Genomic DNA, 19,356 nt, shown 5'->3' with positions numbered 1-19,356 from the left:
AGTGGGAATCGATCAGTACTATACTCTTGAAAAATCAGGCCATTCATGTAGATTTCTAAATGTGGATTTAGGAGCCTAACATTAGGCATTTTGAAGCTTCAGAGGGGTAGCCGAGGTACCCCTAATGGGGTAGCCTATTAGGCATTTTGGACAGTGTTGCCCTCAGCTGTCACACATTTTAGTCACACTTGGGTAATATTATCTGTGTAGCTGGGACACTTGGACTCGCTTCAGAAAAGGACACCCAGAAGTTTTTAAGAACAATCATTTTTTATCCAATGGGATAACATGTATAATTCATGTCTAGTCAATCAGTTTATCTGTTTTTACAAAGAAGTAGCCACAGAAGGTTTTTTCCTATATTTACCACCAAGAATAATGGCAGTGAGGTCTTAAAAATTCCAACAAAGAAACCAATATTAAAGTTAATAGGTATGTTTTCACTTCGTTCTGTGTTGTATTTGATTAAAACATATGATTCTCTTCTTCCTCTTCATCCACCTCCTCCTCTCTGTTGGATTAACATAGACAGCTGTGATTACTAAGTGTGAGAATTGATTACCAAATTGTTTGTTTTTTCTTGCTTTTTTGCTAATCAAAAAACCTTTTGGCCGAGAAAGTAGGCAATTAATTCCAAGTAACTTCTACTGCCTACCAGTGTTTGGTGAAGTCACTATAAAATCAAAGAAGCTGAGTAGAAAAGACATTGAAAAATATTTCCAAGACGGGAGCTATGCTGTGATGTAAAGCTGCAGTGTATTTTAGAAGCCCACTAATCTGAATAAGAGGGGAAGCAGGGAATTTAGTTGCATAATTGGAATTTCAGTAAAATGGGGCACTTTTCAGGGTACATACTGCACGTTCTGGATGTAACATGGCTTTGGATAAAAGAAGTTTTGATAAATGAGGTTACAGATGTACTAATGCACGCAACCTATCAGATCTAGTAAAATCACTTTTTGTTTTAACTTTGGAGAACTTAATTAAGTTTTAAAAAATGAAGCCTGGGAATTTGTAATTTGTAATTATGTGTGAACACACAATACTTCCTTCCAATAACACCTGTATAATTCTGGATAATTAACAATCTGAAATATCAGAGTATGTGTCCTGCAGGATCAACAGATGTTCTGAGTAGTCTGATGCACACAAGGTAAAATTTGGTGTCTCCAGCCATCTAAGAAGCGTCTCTCCAGCACAGAGCACCTCCTGATGTGTCTCACTGTGAGCCTTTGAAGCCTTTGTAGGTGTTTTCTGGGATTCTTTTGGGATGCATATAAACTAGTAATCAGTAGTCTCTTGGAAATCTAATATTTTTCTCTTGCATAGGACAGAAATGATTACCTGGCAGGGCAGATATAAAACCTCAGATTAGTCTTTGTTCTTTCCCTCGATTGGGGTTTTCATGGTGCTTATGGGTATAATTCATTATGAAAGTGCACGGTGGAGTGCAGAGGCAGGCTTCTGGATAGTGAAAGGACAAGTCTGATGGGATCCAAGGATGCAGTGGGAGTTGGGCACTTTCACTAATAAAAAGCCCCATATTTTCTGGCATATACAGCTGCATTACTTTTGATCACCCCCCCTTTTCGGAATGCAGAGTTAATCAGAACACTGCACATTAGAGAAATTCTTAGCTTTCCCATAAAAATAATACCTAGCTCTTAAACCCCACAGGACTCTGAATGGCTGTCTTAAAGGACAGGGTATTATTTTGAAAAAATTTTTTGTAGGAAATTGTCTGTTCTGGATAGGCTGCCTGGAAGGCTATGTACAGTAAATCAATGAGAAAATGTCCTTGACTATATTTTTGTGGCTCGAAGCAGTAACTCAACAGTCAAGAGACTCACTTTTAAAATCTTGTAGCTTTATTTTAACTAATGTACATATAAAAAAGTACCACCTCTGTTTGGGTGGAAACATGTTTTTCATATATGGTTCATATTTTTCATATATTCTCCTATAAGTACCAAAGGGAATACCACCCCGTGTTAAAGATTTTCTGTTTATTACAATGAAGCTTTACTTTGTATATCCTCTTTCTTAGTAGTTGTAGTTCCACACATTTATTAGCAAGGATACCAGACAAGACAGTGGAGTTCAACAGTCAAGGAGATACATGAAATCTGTTTCAGGAAGCAGAGGCTTCAGAGAGGCAGACTCTTGCAGCAAGCATGATGAGATTTGTCGTTGGACAGAAAATAAGACAATGCTGGACTAGAGAAGGCAGTGGAGTTGGAAGAAGAAACCGACAAGATCTGATATAAATTAATTCCTATGCTTCATAAAGAGAGAGAATCCATGTGATCAAAAGGATAGCGTGTGGTATGATAGATCAGATGTGATAGTTCTTGAAAGAAAGATCTTGCATACATAGAGATTGTGTTCTGGCACAGATGTGATGCCTAGGTTGATTTAATCTTTTCTTCCCCCCCCCCTTGATATTTGATCTTTTCTAAAGGTCTTTTGAGATTTTAATTCCTTAGTTATATTGTGCTAGAAAGAACAATGTATTTTCTTTCTTAAAGTAACCTTAAACATCACCAGTGTGTTTCTAAATAGTGCATGTGGTTATGTAGTTGGTTTAAAAACAGTGATGGATGTATCTCCTGTATGTACTTCAAGAAAGCTTTTTGCTTTTGAACCTTGTGGATTTTTGCTTTCTACAGGTGTGGCAGGAATAGCCAAAAGAGAGCTGGATTTTTTCATGACATTTGCAGCAGGAGTAAGGTGCCCTTTGCCATGTGTTGCAGTAGTTTCTGTTAAGGATGTTAAATTATGATTATCTGGCTAATCGTGTAGTTGATACAATTTGTCGATAAGGGGGCCCTCTGCAGAGCCACAGTGGAAGCTGGCTGGAGCTGGGACTGAGTAGTCCTGGCTCACACTGGTTCTGGACTGCTGCACTATCAGAGGCAGAGAGGGAGAATGGGGAGGCTGCTTCCCCCCCCCCCCCAGACAGGGGCTGCTGCTGGAGCAGCCTCTCCTATTCCCTCCTTGCTGCCTCTGATAGAAGTGTGTGTGTGCGGCGGGGGGGGGGGGGGGAACCATGGAGATATGCTGGGGGAAATGGGATTTTAGCCAGCTCCCTCCAGCACTGGCTCCTGTTCTCCTCCTCCCTGCTGCCTGTCATATTGAGGCAGTGGGGGTGGGGGGAGAGCAAGTAAATAGTTGAGAACACCATTCGACGATCGAATTAGCATGCCAGCAGGCCTAGCTGCCTCATGTACATACTCACCTAGGATGCTAGCTAGGTACTTTGGGCAGTTAGCCCTTCTCACCACTGCAATGATGCTCTATTTTTGAGCCCCAACTCGGTCTCCCTGATTTATCCCTGATTTATACCTGTTGCTTGGAGTGTAAAAAGAACCGGAATCGTGCAGATGAAGGTAAAAATCAACTCAGCTGTGAAAGGGAGAAGAGGAAGCCCACAGTCCTCACAAGAAGACAAATTTTAATGAATAGCCTTAAAAATATATAACACGCATGGACTTAGTAACTTAATATAGATGTTGCCCCCTACACAACAATGTGCTTAAGCACTTGCATAAATTTCTGTATTCTGTTCTATATCAGTTCTTATAACTGAGCTCATTGTTATAGTATCTAATCTCATTCCATTTAGCAACATGTAATATCTGTTGTGTTCTTGTTCTTTCATCCTCTCCCTATGGGATGGATTGTAGGTAGTGGAATGTTTTGGAATTTTTAAAATATCTTTCTCTCTCTATTAGAGAAGAAGGCAAAGAAATGTGTACGCTAATTAGAGCGGAAGGCAATGGATGAGGTTTGTGATGGTCCAATATCCCAGTGGTTCATTCCATAGTCTTGGGCTGGCTGCTGAGAAAATTGTCTTCTACATGCAGATGAGCTTTACTCTTAGGCTACGTCCAGATGGTCATGATTTTCCGGAAATGCTTTTAACGGAAAAGTTTACCATTAAAAGCATTTTCGGAACAGAGCGTCTAGATTGGCCACGGATGCTTTTCCGCAAAAGCACTTTTTGCGGAAAAGCGTCCGTGGCCAATCTAGATGCGCTTTTCCACAAAAAAGCCCTGATCGCCATTTTCGCGATCGGGGCTTTTTTGCAGAAAACAAATCTCAGCTGTCTACACTGGCCCTTTTGCGCAAACGTTTTGCGCAAAAGGGACATTTTCCTGAGTGGGAACAGCATAGTATGTCCACAAAAAGCACTGATTTCTTCCAGTAGGAAGTCAGTTCTTTTGTGGAAATTCAAGCGGCCAGTGTAGATAGCTGGCAAGTTTTTCTGGAAAAGTGGCTGATTTTCCGGAAAAACTGGCCAGTCTAGACACAGCCTTAGTATAGAGTTCCTTTGTACCAGAGGAGAGTTGTCAGCTATGGTCTTTCATCCTGGAGCATTATCTGGTCTTCCATATATCCAGAATCCTGACCACTGAGAGCCTTGAAGATATGGGTTGATGCCTTGAACTTGACTTGATATTCTATGGGAAATGACTGTAGTGATCAAAGGACATGTGTCTGTTCACAGTAGCCATTGTTGCTAAAGAGACATATGCTGCAGCAGCTTTGTGTATGAAGTTTGAGTTTCCTAAGCTTTGAAGACCTGCCTTGGCAAGGATATGACATCTGTGTCTGGCCATTTTCTCAATATTACACCGAAGGGGGTCTTGTTTGGTCAGTGCTGAAAGCTAAGGCCTGCTGATTGTCAAGATTATTGAGAGATGTTTGTATAGGAAAGAATTTTAGATTTATGTACCATGTAGGATATTGTGTTCCAAATCTGTTGGGAGTGAAACCTATCACCTAAGGACAGGGTTATCTGAAGTTGACTCAGAGAGCGGTGGACATCTGTAGAGACAGCCTATGTTTGCTGTCTAGACTAGATTCATTCTGGAGGTTTAAAGGAAATTGAACTTCCAGGAGAGGACTTAGAAGAGGGAGTGTCCCTGAGTCTAAGAATCATTAGTCTATGACTGTAAGAGAAAAGAATCTTCTCAAGTGGTTATCTGTTATCTTTTCAGAGTTGCAAGAGTTTCATGAATGATGGATCGCAGCTTGGTGGGATGGACAAGTGTTGGAAGGCCTAACCATCGGGTGAGAAATAACCTATTAAAAAGGAAATGTACTTGCTAATAAGCGTAGGCTATAGGCTATGCATTGCACATGGTTTTTGTCTTCCCTGTAACATTGTCTCTGCATATATCCTTTTACATGCCTTTATTTTGAATATTTATGTCAAGATTTGTTAAGTAAATATTTGATTTTACTGCAAGCCTATCTTAAGTTCCTTGTGCTAGGAAAGTGAGGTGAAAGCAGTGAACTAGGCAGCAGATGGGTGTGAGTTCCAGGTGTCTGGAAGATAGTGATTAGGCATTTTAAGTGTAACAGTGGAGTGTGTACATGGCTAGCATGAAGAGGGAAAGAGCAGGGTTTGCAGAGTCCAGAGAGAAGCACCTGAGTTGACAGTAGCCTGTGGTTGGGGAAATTGGTCTCTGGTGAGGCACAGATAGGGCACTCTTCTGCTGTAAGAAAGTGGCAGTAATTTACCCCTGACACCTCAGATAAACCTAAAACGTGTCACAGTATTGCACTGCTTTGGTCCAGGAGAAAGATTATGAAGGTGTGAATAACTGGAGCCAGGGCATTGTTTGCCACAGCAGAACGAGTCTTCTAGTTGACTAGAGGTGGGAGAAAACATTACAGGCTGTTGCTGCTATGTAAGAATTTAACGTCACTGAGGAATCCAGAGGCACTCATATGGACTGGAAAAACCACTTATGGCATTAAGCTTTACATTTGGAGCAGTCATGGGACTATCCACATGCTTAATGATAGGCACATGCTTGAGAACCTTGCTGCATCAGGGCCTTTCTGCTCTTAGTTACATCCATCCATATTCTGGTAGTAACTATGGTAATTTATAAGCTTTTCTATGCCCCCATCACTGTAGCACGTAAATGTGCCTCAAATATTAATGATTAACACTTCTCCTGAGTCAAGTTCTTAACTACATGGCCATCTTTCTCCATTGACTTGAAATTCTGTTGCGGCTGCATAATAGAGAAAAGAGTTTGGCCTTGTTTTCAAAATTTCTGGTCAAAAGTGATGATGATGTGGTGAAATCTGAATCTAATTGACAGCAGGCTTTGCATCCACATCATCATGTGACTTGATCCATCTGAGAGAAGACCAAACTGAGACTAGGAAAGATGGGCAAAGTCAGTGAAATGGACTGGAAGAGCTCTGTGTATGGAAGTCTTATCACCACTCATTCAAATTATGACTAACTCTAGTCAGTTACGATAACCCCTCACTTTTGTGCCACCAAAATTCATCCTAAATAAAAGAAATTATATGCTAAATATAAATATTCATTTTATAAATATGCATGTTAATTAAATATACATTTATTTTAAATGCATGTGTTAATTATACATGTTACATTAGATCACAATTAAGTCAATAGAAATTGTCAATTTGCATATAATCATGCTTGTATACTAATCAGTTGTCAATCTAAAAAGCCATTTTTCTTTACATGGATTCACCCATCCAAAAACATGAGCAGGAGTATAGACCTGGGACAAGTGATCAGTTTAAAGATTTCAAATTGGGTGGCAATCTTAATCCCCCCCCACCCTTCGTATAGGAAATGCATCTCTGCTCTGAGAAAGGGACTGAACACAAAGGGATCTCACTATTTCCCCCGGCTGTGTCTACATTGAAAGTAGGAATAAGGGATCTTCCGGAAAAGGCTTTATTTTCCGCAAGATCCCGTCTAGTCTGGCGCTTTTCTCCGGCAAAACCCCGAGCTGGAAAAAAGCGTCAGCCATGTTCATGCAAATGCCGCGGGGGATATTTAAATCCCCCGCGGCATTTGCAATTCCGAAGTGTCTCATTAGCATCCCTTTTCCAGAAAAGGGTGCCAATGTAGACACAGCCCCTCTGTTTTATTCCTGCCTCCTCCACAAACCCTGCAAAGTACAAATTTCTCTTGGGCCAAACAAGACTGGCTGCTCTTTCATTCAAATGTACTTGTTGTCACTAAATAAACCTGTTGAGGGAGTTTCCAGAGAATGATGTGAAATGCTACCATTCTCAGAGAGTGACCACAGCACATCCAGTTCTTGCTGGTACTAGAGCTCTGTCTTTGAACTCAGATCTCCTTTAAAAATGCTGCACCTGTGAGATGTTGGATCATTTGGATATGACTTCAAATAGGGGCTTCATTAGCACTTCTGCAATTCAGCCTGGCATTAGTTTCCATGACTCTTTACTTCTTTTTTTTAAAACTTGAGTTCACTCCAAATGCAGCGTTTGAACAAACAGAAGATAAACTTGACTGAAATTTATACTTTTATGTTGGTTTCATTTTGATGTAATGAGGCAAAACTGCATTTTTTGACAGGATGCGATGGTAAAATGGGTTGCTGTATATTGACTTCTGCAGAGGCAATGTCCTTCCAGTACCTCATGTTTGTTTGAAAGATTTTCCCCTTTTCATTGGGAGTTTGTTTTTAACCAACGAGGTGACTTTATTGTGTCTTTGGCTCTATAACCACAATTTTGAACACATCTTATCAGTAAGGTGTTTTGCTGGATGACTCAGATGCTTTATCATATGCCAAAGTCAATGAGTCATGAAGTGCTTTACTGATTGAGTATCTAGGGATCTAATCCTGGAAAGTGCTAAGCATCCTGAGTTCCTGTTGACTTTGGCCAACACTAGCAGGGAGAGTGCCTTTAGTACAATATGCTAGTCAGGACAAGGGCTCTGATATAGCAGTGCATTTAAACGTGCTTAATTTTAAGCCCCTGAGTACTTCCCTTGAAGTCAATGCTTATGGATAAGCATGTGGTGTGATTCTAGAACTGAAAACATTTAATAGGTTCTCTCTTTCTCTTCTATCCACTTTCCATTTATTTCAAAGTATTAATTGAATTTAACTAGAAACAAGTTTCTGTTAATGCTGTTCCCCTCAAATTGAGCCCTCCTGCTGGTGTGTATCTCCAGAAAACCTTTGTTCATTAGCCTGCATCACTTGATTAGTTCAAGTCATTCAAATTCTGTTTTTTTTAATAATTCTGCATTGACTTCTCCCCATCGTTTAGAATTTACTTTCCTCAGAAACATCATTCATTTTAGAGAATGTAGCTGAATAGTTTACAGGTTAAAATCCACCAAGGTATTAAATCAGACCAGTGAAAAGTACATATTGCATCAGTGATTTTAATGTTTAAAATATTTGTTTTGGGTATCTGGGACATCACTGATTCCTTTCTACAATATGTAAAATCTGTAAAAGAAAATGTCACATTTCAAATTGTCTCATAAGGATTTTGTTTTGGTGCATTAAGACATGTAACCACCACCAGGTGGATTTGAACCTCTGAAGCAGAGTATAGGATCCTCTACCTGCTGAGTTAACAGCCAGCTGGTGCCCATCCCATCCTGTAGAAGGCTCTTGATCTTAACTGTTGCTGTGGTCTAGGTACCACTTGCATTGCTCAGTAACCACACTAGGTGTGTGGGTTACAGACAATTACTGTATTTTAAGTATTCATTGGTTAAAAAATTTGGTTTTAAGTTTTACAGTGCCTCAATTTCATACCTATCGTGTTATTATTATGAAACAATATTTAAATTATGTAATTATTAATATGGATTAACTATTGCAGCCCTTCAGAAATACAGCTATTCTACAGTAAGTATGTTGTTGAAAAGAAAAATGTGGATTGTTACAATAAAATTGGGGTGAGAGAATAAACACCCCGGATTCAGTCACCTCTGGACTTTGTTGAGTTTGGGGTATAGCCTGGTCCAGCAAAACATTTGTGTGCTTAATTTTAATCATGTGAGTGGTCGTACTGGCTTCAGTGGGGCTATTCATGTACTTAAAGTTGAGCATGTGCTTTGCTGGATTTGGGCTTTAGTCCAGATGGCAATGCTGTAATTTGGGTCAGTTACCTGTTGAAAGCATGTAGTTCAAACTTGAGAAATTATGTAGTAAACAGAAAAAGGGAAATCCGGACCTCATTGGAGTTTGTAGGGTGTTTGCAATTTTCTTAAATGGGAGCAGCAGTCCCCTGAAGGTAGCATATGACAGTATGAGTTGTGTAGTTATATTGAACACCCCATCCCTCTTGTTTTTCCTGAGTCTTTAGTCATGTAAGAAATGTAGCTGCTCAGTGTAATTGTACTTATTGCAGTGTATGGTCATGTGTCTAGTAATGAGCTTTTCCCTGAAACTTGCAAAGGTATAGAATTTTGAGCTGACAAATGAGATTTTTTTTCCTTCCAGAGGGCTCTGATAGGCACAATGTCAGCCAGGATTCCTTAGTGTACAGGAGGAGGACAGCTGCTGCTACATAAAGTAAGCTTTGGTGCCTACTGTGGCAGGGTCCTGCTTTCAAATAATAAAGATCTGCCTGCAAAGACACCTGAAGGGAGAAGTCCCTGCTCCTAGTTGAGTTCAGGAACTGCAGTTTTGTGTGTCTGCTGCATTGGGTGAGATCTGTAAATCCGTCTGTCCATGCCTGACGAGTGACAAGCACATTCTGGCCTATTTTTATAATCATCATTCATATGTATTACAGAAGTGCCTAGAAGTCCTAATGGATCATATAATCATTGAACACTAGAACTAGAAGGGACCTCAAGAGGTCATCGAGTCCAGTCCCCTGCCCTCACAGCAAGACCCGGTACTATCTAGACTATCCCTGATAGATGTCTATCTAACCTGCTCTTAAATATCTCCAGAGATGGAGATTCCACAGCCTCCCTAGGCAACGTATTCTAGTGCTTAACCACCCTGACAGGAAGTTTTTTCCTAATGCCTAACTTAAATCTCCCTTGCTGTAGTTTAAATCCATTGCTTCTTGTCCTATCTTCAGAGGCCAACAAAAACAATTCTTCTCCGTCCTCCTTGTGACCCCCTTTTAGATACCTGAAAACTGCTATCATGTCCCCTTCTCAGTCTTCTTCTTTCCAAAGTAACAAGCCCCATTCTTTCAGTTTTCCCTCATAGGTCATGTTCTCCTAGACCTTTAATCATTCTTCTTGCTCTTCTCTGGACCTTCTCCAATTTCTCCACATCTCTCTTGAAAAGTGGTGCCCAGAACTGGACCCAATACTCCAACTGAGGCCTAATTAGCACAGATTAGAGCGGAAGAATGACTTCTTGTATCTTGCTCACAGCACTCCTCTTAATGCATCCCAGAATCATGTTTGCTTTTTTTTGCAACAGCTGTTGACTCATATTTAGCTTGTGGTCCACTATGACTCCTAGATCCATTTCTGCAGTACTCCTTCCTAGTCACTTCCCATTCTGTATGTGTGAAACTTATTTTTCCTTCCTAAGAGGAGTACTTTGCATATGTCCTTTATTAAACTTCATCCTATTTACCTGAGGCCATTTCTCCAGTTTGTCCAAATCATTTTGAATTATGACCCTATCCTCCAAAGCAGTTGCAACCGCTCCCAGCTATGTATCATCTGCAGACTTAATAAGCATACTCTTTATGCCAATATCTAAATTGTTGATGAAGATATTGAACAGAACCAGTCTCAAAACAGAGCCCTGTGGAATCCCACTTGTTATGCCCTTCCAGCAGATCTGGGTTCCATTGTGATAAGCACTGTGTATGAAAGTGATGGTCCCGGCCTTGAAGAAACTAGTTTAACTAGCAAAGACAAATCATAGGTGGGAAAAAGGACATATTTCATAATCATTACATGCCCATTACTGGGTTTCATTAATCAGTCAGTTTTACCCAGGATACACTCATGAGCCCTGCACAGCTAGAAAATTTTGTATCTGTATCCACAAAAATGAACAGCAGATATCTGGTTATCTGCAGATTTGCAGAGCTCTACTCATGAATGTGTTTTTTGTTCCTGACACAACAGGTACACATGCAGTGTCATACTGCTTTGAAAATGTGGCCTCAGAAGTAACTTGCAGCAATATATTGTCAAAAAAAAATTCCCCGAAAAACTCTTGTGTACATCTTTTAAAATTTCCCTTTGTTGCTAAGCGGTACAGTCAGATGCTTGACCATAGTTTAGTTCCTTATGAAATATATACCATTTTTTATTTTATATAGATATACATATGGTATGGATAATAAACATATACAATTTATATATTATAAATAGCATGGATAATATATAACATTAATATAATATGTCTATATCTGTATGGTAGCACACCAGCATTTATTGTTCAACTCTTCTCTCCAAAGATCTTAACTCCTGCAGCCTTAATTCTGTACACTGCTTGGCACTTTCAGTACTAACTCATCTAAATTGATTTTTTTTTTAAATGAAAAAGATACATGTCAACAAGATTGCTGGCACAATATAATAAATCAGTGTTGCTCTATGTTTAAATCTGGTTTATCAAAATTTCACTTTTCTTGCTAAAGTGATGGCAAATGATAGCAACAACATGAGAATTTGGGTGAGTGTGACTTTTATCTTAAATAACTGGCTTTTAAATTCATATTCCAACATTGAGTGAAATATTTAAAAAAAAATACATGTTGGGCCTGATTCTTCCTCAGTGAACTAGCTGAGGTCTTTAGGAGCGGTGTGAGCTCAGCACCACTGAAAATTGGTTGCTTTGCATTTTAAGACTGCTAATCCATTGTCATAATTTTCTTTAAACCTAAAATAAACACAATGTGTGTGTAGTTAACTTAAACAGGTGCTAGAGCATGCTGCTTGAGGTTTCAGGTCAGAGGTCAAGTAATCAAAAGTGTCTGTCTATGGCATAGATCATCAAACAGGGAGCCCATCAATGGGCTCAGTGGAGAATGTTGGAAATTAATCAGCCCTTAGTGTTTAGTCATGCTGATTACATACTGGCAAAGTGAGCATGGGATGACAGGCCAGAGAAACTAACGTAATAGGTGTTCATTCGCAACAAAGGCAAGGAAGACAGATCAATTTGCAATATTCTTTTCTGCACCCATGCAACAAAGCAGAAACATGAAAGCAGAACATTAAGGGATGCTCCCTATGAACTAGACAAATCAATAAACATCAGTGGTAAAGAAAAAAACGTTTCTCATTCTATTGAGTACCCTGAGGCCTTTTCCATCTCTCTGAAATGAGTAGCTGTGGCCTCTGTCATGTCTCCTTTCACCTACACGGTGTCATCTTCTTGAGTCTCAAGGTGAATGTTGTTGAGCACCATCAGAATGAGAATTGCATTGTGTTTAAGGAAATGAGTAAATCTTGTCAGAAAAGAAAAAGGACCGGGCTGGTAGATGAAGCAATGGCAACTGAATATAGCTCCCTTTTGGGACCAGAAATGGGGCTGCTGGTAGAGATTTGGCATTTGCCCAGGTAAATGGTAGGTTGTGTCTTAGAGGAGTACTTTTTACTGAGAGAGCAGAGCACTGCGACATAGCTAGGAAGGACAAACCGATTTGATGGTGAACAGTTAGCATCTGTTAAAAACAAAAAGAGGATGTGAAAAGTCTCAGAAGGGTAACCATGTTAGTCTGCAAAAACAGTGAGGAGCCCTGTTGCATCTTAGAGATCAACAGATGTATTAGAGCACAAGCTTTCGTGGGTAAAACCCATTTTATCAGTTGAATTGGAGTGGAAGTAACAGCGGCAGGGTATATAGAAGGAAGAAGTTGCTTGTGTTAATGAGAGTTGTCAAATCAGAGTGGAAGTGGGTTGTTCACAGCCATTCATGTGGAGATATGAATATCCAGAGAAGGCAAATTGCTTTTGTAGTGTGTTAAACAGTTGAGATCCTTATTCAGTCCTAAGTTGAATAGGATAGTGTTGAATTTGCAAATGAGGACATGACAGCCAATGTAATGTTGTGGCAACAGTGAAATCCAGTGAGGAACTATGTGTAGGCCCAACATACAGAGATAGTGATGCCTCCAGTTCCATCACTGATGTTCTTGGATTCAGGCAGATGAAGAGACTAGAGCAGTTATCTAGGATCATAAGGAAACTGAGGGTAAAGCAGAAAGAGACTGCCAGAGTAACCACTTTCCAAATCTGCTGAGAGTGTCAGTCTAATTATTTTTATCTTCTAAATCACTTGACTGCTAGATGAAGCAACATATTTTATTTTTATCTTCCAGATTTATTGCAGTCAGAGTTGTAAATTAAAAAAATAAAATTCCTAGGTACCTCACAGCTTCTTAATAACCATTTTCATTTTTATATGGAAGATCTTTAAATATGTACTCGGGGACTCTTGTTGGTGAAAAAGGGATAATTTGAGGTCCTGGTGGAGAATGGAGCTGGGAGGACTGGTCACTCAGTGAAGGACAGAGGCAGTAAAGTGGAAAGCTAGTCTCTTGAACCCAAGTCTGTCACTCTGCTGTCTAACACATGCAGTCAGAAGGATGGCAGGTTAACATGGCTTCGTGTGGGAGGCGGGGAAAACATTGGCAGAAATGTCTTTCATTACTAAGCTGTTTCCTTTCTTTTAGGTCACACTCTAGTAAAACACTTAATTGTGTGTTTAAGCATGTGACTGCTCCCATTTGGCTTTAGATTTAACTGTCTTGCTAGATCTAGGCCTCATTAAGCCATCCACTGAGGTGTTCAGGTGTATTAAGATTGGTTATCAGTTCACCCTGTGCTTTTTCCTAAACTTAAGTTTGCTTATTGCTTTTGACCAAAATTTTCAAAGATGTAGTCGTTTAAATCCTTATTTAAGTGGGTGGATTTTTAGAAGAGCTGAGCAGCTCCTATAACCAGGCCACTTGTTTAGGGGCCTAAACAGGGTCTTGGGCTCCTCAATGTAGGCTCCTGATTTGTATGTTCTCATCATGCACACAAATGGGAAGCCTTTGTTTAGAGTGAATGATAAATATCTTGGCCTAATGGCATCATGCTTCAGTAGTTTGCCTCAGTAAGCACTGAGGGTAGCAGACTCTCACCTTACAGAGACACAAGGTCTGTTTAGCATCGCAAGGAACGAGAACATTTATGTTCTGTGCCCTGTTCTGCCACTGACTCATTGTGTGGTGCTGGATGGGATAAAATTCTAAAATATGGGTGGCACCCAACCCACCTGTCAAGCAGTAAGGGGCGCCAGACGGCAGTCATTCCTCACACCCTTCTGGATCTCCCAGCAGCGAGTGCTCACCTTTTCTTGATGTCTCTCTTTGTCCCAGCAGATGTCACTGTGGGTGTGTCTAGACTACAGGGTTTTGTCGACAACAGTGGACTTTTGTCGACAAATTATACCTGCATCTACACTGCCGCTGAGTTCTGTCAACATAACATGCGCCGTGGCAAAGGGGGGGCCCCGCGGAATTATGCTGCCCGGGGCCCCGCAAAATGGTCATCTGCCCCTGGCTGGTGATATTTCAAGGGAGAGGTGGGGCTTCATTATTTTATTTTTGTGAAGCACTCTGAGTGCTTCAGAAGAAAGTTGGTAAAGAAGAGGAAGCATTGGCTCTCACATTGGCAACATTTGTGACATTTTATGACAAATAAGTGCTAACTATTCGAGATATTATGACTGAAGTAAAGATTTGCTCTTGGGAGCAATTTAACTGTGTCTCTTCATTAATTATTGTTGTTCATTATTATTTACCTTTAAAGGAAGTTTCTTGCAATCTCTTGAATGTTGCTAGAAGTGAGCATCACAGATGCATACGAGAGCAATACACCAGTGCAGCCTGATGCTAGCTCCTGTAAAAAAGCATTTGACTTGGAATCCTTCTTAAATAGACCTTCTCATTTGGCAAGGCCGAGTCATGTATATGATGGAGACCCCATGGCTAGGCCCTGGCTGGAAGGTTTATGGCAACTGGCTCTCAGCAGAATTCATAGTAGATTTATAAAGTGAATGAATTGATGGAGAGTTTGCAGAGACCATAGACTCAGGGTGCTGCAGGGAGTGATGTCTGATGGAGATGGGAGCCCATTGGGAAAGTAATTTGACATTGGTTTAAAGCCGCATTTCTCAAACTGTGGGTCCCAACCCCTCGGGGGGTCCGAGCAACTTATAGGGGGGCCACAGTATCACAAAGTTTGAGAACCCCTGTTTACAGAACAAATTCTCTTGGTGTAATCTACACTTTCATTTCATTAGCTAATATTGATATTCTTGTCACCATATAATTATTGTAAGTGAACATCAGCTATTAGTGTGGAACTGTTCTGCATGATGTTCAGTTGCTAGTGGGAAGCCAAAGTCTACACGAGCTACCATGCTCTCTCTAAACTGAGATTTGCATTGAATTTAAAAACAAAAGACCTCATCTTATATTCCAGTTAACAATCTTTAGATAAATCACACAATAAATATGAATTGTCACAAATGGAGATCAGTTATACCTAATGTTATGCATACGTAACCTTTGCTGTATGTAATGGGAAATAGATTTTTTGGGGGGAGGTGGCGGGTGACTCTGAAATAGCAACATTTAGGACTTGATTTTCATTTACATGAAGTCCTCTTCTGTATTGCCAACTCCAGGTGCTCAAACATATCGGGACCCAAAAAGTCATGAGAACTTACAAAATAATGAAGTGTGTTCTCTTCTAGCTTTTGAAACCACGATTTTCAAAAGCTCAAGATTTTATCTGCAGCCAGAAAAAAAATATATTTAAAAAAAATGGAAGCTTGAATTTTCACATAATCATGTGACTCCACAAGCAGGAGCTTTAACAAAAATAATATGATAAAAATTGTGAGAATTCATAACACTGCTCTTTATTTCACATTTGTATACAGTCTAAAAACCCCTTTGCACTGCCAGAGTAGTGTAAAGAATCTGTAATGAAAATGAAAATCAGCCCTCCTAATATTAGTCCTCTTTTAAGGGTAAAAAAAATCATTATCCATATATGTATATTCCTTTATTTTTTGAGAGGGAAATATGGTTCCAGCATTATTTCTCTTTCAAAATGGTAATAACTTTCAAAAAGGAAGAAATTGTTAAAACATAACTATTGAACAGGCAAGGTCAGTTACAAAAGTGTGCATATATTTTTAATGCTCCGTTTAGGTGTAAAAGGTACACATGTGCTTTTGAAAGTCTGGCCTATGACTTTTTCCACTTTATTTTTAATTAAAATTAAAATAGAATATCTAATAAATGAAGCAAATTTCAAAGGTGTTAAGATTTCTGTTGGAGGAGAAATTAGTATGTTCCTGGTGTAGCATTATGCTTTATATACCATTTCTTAAAGAGAGGTGGTCACCTATAGCACATTGTCCAAGAATTGATTCTAGATAGAAAAATTACATCACTGAGCAAATTCTCTTGCAGTTTGCAACAGTTTTTACTGAAAGAATCTACCTCTCAGAATTTACAATACATCATTTTTCAAAGACTTGGATGTTAAGGGAAAAAAAAGGTAGGTGTCTCTCTGTAATAACACTTTTTGGTGACTCCTGCTGTAACAGTATGATAATCATCATGTCTATATAGTATTAGTAAAGACAACACTGGAGTATTGCAATCAATTCTGGTATCCAGATCTTAAAAAGGATCTAAAAAACTGGAGCGGGTATAGAATAGAGGCTGAAAATGTTTCAAGGGCTGAAAAAAAAAAGTCTTATAATGATAGACTTCTGGTGGTCAAGCAAGTGGTGATATGGTTATGGTGTCTGACTACTTTTACTGGGAGAAACTACCAAGTGGGTAAGGGCTTTTTAATGTAGTGGACAAAGTGATACCAAGAGTCAATGGCTGGAAGTTGAATCCAGACAAATTCAAAGTAGAAATAGGACACCAGTTTTTAACAGTAAGGATGAGTAGCCATTGGAGCAAAGAACCAAGGGCAGTTGTAGAATCCTCATCTCTCAAAATCTTCCAACGGGATGTCTTTTTGGAAAATATGATGGAGCTCCATGCCTGCGTTGTATTGCAAGTCAGATGAGATGATCTGATGGACCTTTTTGGTCTTGCAATCTAATGAATCTAAAGCTAAACCAGTTAGATGGAGTTGAGTATGCAGCACTGCATTGCATTTGCTTGCTCTTTCACTTTATTTGGGTCACAGAAACTGTGGCGAAGAGAGCTATGGATGTGATGCTTTCTGTTTTCTGTGTACTGCACCTATACATTTCTAAGCACTTTTTCTTTGTGCAGAATCCAGCAGCTGCTTATTTCTCTGATTTGCTGCAACCTGTTACGGGTAGAAAGACACACAAACAGTGCTCTCTCATGGACACCGTACTGCCACACTGGACTGCTACAGTCAATTTGGATCACAGCAGCCTTTCGCTATTACAGCGGTTGCATAACTCTGTTGTAGAACCTCTGATGTGATAGCTGGTTGGTACTGTCTATATAGGGACAGAACTCAGTCCAAAGTTGTCATGAAGGAGAGCTCTGCCAATCATGCACTTTCAGTCTCTGATGGAAAACAAGAAAGAACAAATGACATTGAGCAGTGTGCAATGCAATCAAATCCCCGGTGCTTGCTGCCAGCTGAACGTCAGTGGTAAGGCGGATTTTATTTTACTCTGTTGCAGCAGATTGCAGATTTTGCGCAGCTTTAGTTGAATGTGGAAGTAGGTTGAATTAGGAACTGAAAACTTGAAGTGTGTCCTGGTGTTGCTCGTTTAATAATAAAAATTTCAATATATGTTAAGCTGTTCTATATTTTAGTGTCCATATATTGTAGATCTTTGTTTTCACAACACACAGCTTTATTTTTGACAGCTGTTGGAAGAAAATGTGAAGGGCTCAGAATGTGGGCAGGGGACAGCTAGACTTTTAGTAATGGAGGAGGCTTGCGAGAAAATTTTGGGGTTTATGGGATAGGCACATTAGCTGGATATTTCTGCTAAAATTATCAGCAGTGAAATAATTAATGTTGAGACTTACATTGTTATCTTTCGGTTTCAGAGTCAACATTACTGTGCTGAACAGGGACAAAGTGCCCACATCCCAAAACTTTCCTTGGGCTGTTTCTAGACTCAGAAAGTCAACACATCATCCATTCAAATACCATCCATGCTTTCAACTTTCATGCATCGCAACCAGAATGATGGAAACATACTTGCTTTAAAAAAAAAAAAAGTTTGAGCTTTCAGCCTGACTCTCCTGTTGCAGAATACATGGAACTCTGGGGCTAATGAAAAGAGAACTGAGTACAGTTTTGTAAGAAAGATGGTGTCTAAAATTTTCAAAAGTGCTTCAGTGATGATGTGGTATTTTCAAAAATGATTGTCTATAAAGTGCCTCATTCACTTTTGAAAAAGTTTTATGCTCAAGTATCACTTAGGTGCTCTTGAAAATGCTAATTACAACGTGTGTCTGAGTAACACTAAGAAACTCTTTCTGCCCTGTTTGGATCTAGGGAACTGTTGAGCATAAACTAATTGTCACCATCACTACATTACAGAAACTCAGCTTGAGGTGGCTAGGGGAAAACAATCCCATCTGTATGTACTTTTGATAATTTTCTGAGAGAGGAATTTACTAATAAAGAGCAAGCACTAATCTCATAACCGGACAAAATAAAAGATGTTAGGGAACATGTTGTTAAGACACAGGTAATATCTATCCTGTTAGTCAGCAAATGAAATATCTATTTTTGACCACACAGCTGTACTGTAGTTTCAGTATTTAATTGCAATTAAAGGTTGTTACTCCTATGCTCTTGTAGCTGTGTTGGCAATTATATCAGTGCTGAAAGAGCGGTTGGGAGTGAGAGGTTAGAAGAGAGGGAGTAAGTGACTGGGGAGGAGATGGGAAGGTGAAGGTCTTTCTTTTGTTTGTTAGACCCTCTCCTTTTTCCACTTCCCATCATGCCATCCTCCCTTGTTACTTTCCTTTTAATTAAAGCCATAAAATAAGCAACAAATAACTGCAGGAGCCAAGAGCAAAAACTATGTAAGCATCTACCTCCAGAGGCCTCTTTGATACCATGGTGGATCTTTGACTCTGCTCTCTGCTTACACAGATGGAATTTGGGTCCAGTGCAATTTAGAGATCAACTCTTTCCTTGCCTTTTAGGCCATCAGTTGGGTTCAACTGAGATGACCACTCTGATAGATGCGTTGGTCTGCTGCAGGTAAGGCATTTCAAGCGTAGCCCTTAAAATATGCCTGTCACCTCTCGGGTCCAAGGGAGCCTTCAAACTTGCTCCCAACCCTAGCTATTTACCTGTGTTTTCCTAAGGGTTAGGGTGGAATGAAGAGTGTCAGGGATTTGAGGGACCTTTTATTATTGACATTGGGTCAATTAGACTTATTTTGCATGTATGTTCTTAAATTGTTCCTTCCCCAAGAGCTTAGAGTAGTGGTATATGTTGAGATAAAAACACACTGACAATTCTAGGTTGATCTTAAGTTACAACCTCTTTATGGTCCAACTACAATCCAGTTCTGCTTTTCCAAACTCTTGATAGTCAACTTCTAGATC

The 19,356-nt window shown here is 39.7% G+C and overlaps 1 long non-coding RNA gene across 3 annotated transcripts in view; it reads left to right on the top strand.

Annotated features, from left to right (window-relative positions):
- The window catches only part of LOC142827694 (uncharacterized), a 67,134-nt gene extending 48,547 nt beyond the window's left edge, over positions 1–18,587 (top strand). For 2 of the 3 annotated variants that reach the window (XR_012902408.1, XR_012902406.1), the window contains exons 2-4: positions 5,004–5,076; positions 17,074–17,428; positions 17,836–18,587. This is a non-coding gene — a long non-coding RNA (uncharacterized LOC142827694). Of the gene's footprint in view, positions 1–5,003; positions 5,077–16,248; positions 16,337–17,073; positions 17,429–17,835 lie in introns of all 3 variants that reach the window. The other variant, XR_012902407.1, reaches the window with a different exon arrangement.
- The last annotated feature ends 769 nt before the right edge of the window (positions 18,588–19,356 follow it).

The sequence above is a fragment of the Pelodiscus sinensis genome, chromosome 3 (genome assembly GCF_049634645.1).
Source record: "Pelodiscus sinensis isolate JC-2024 chromosome 3, ASM4963464v1, whole genome shotgun sequence".
NCBI classification, from domain to species: domain Eukaryota; kingdom Metazoa; phylum Chordata; order Testudines; family Trionychidae; genus Pelodiscus; species Pelodiscus sinensis.
This window is presented reverse-complemented; position numbering and strand designations above follow the sequence as displayed.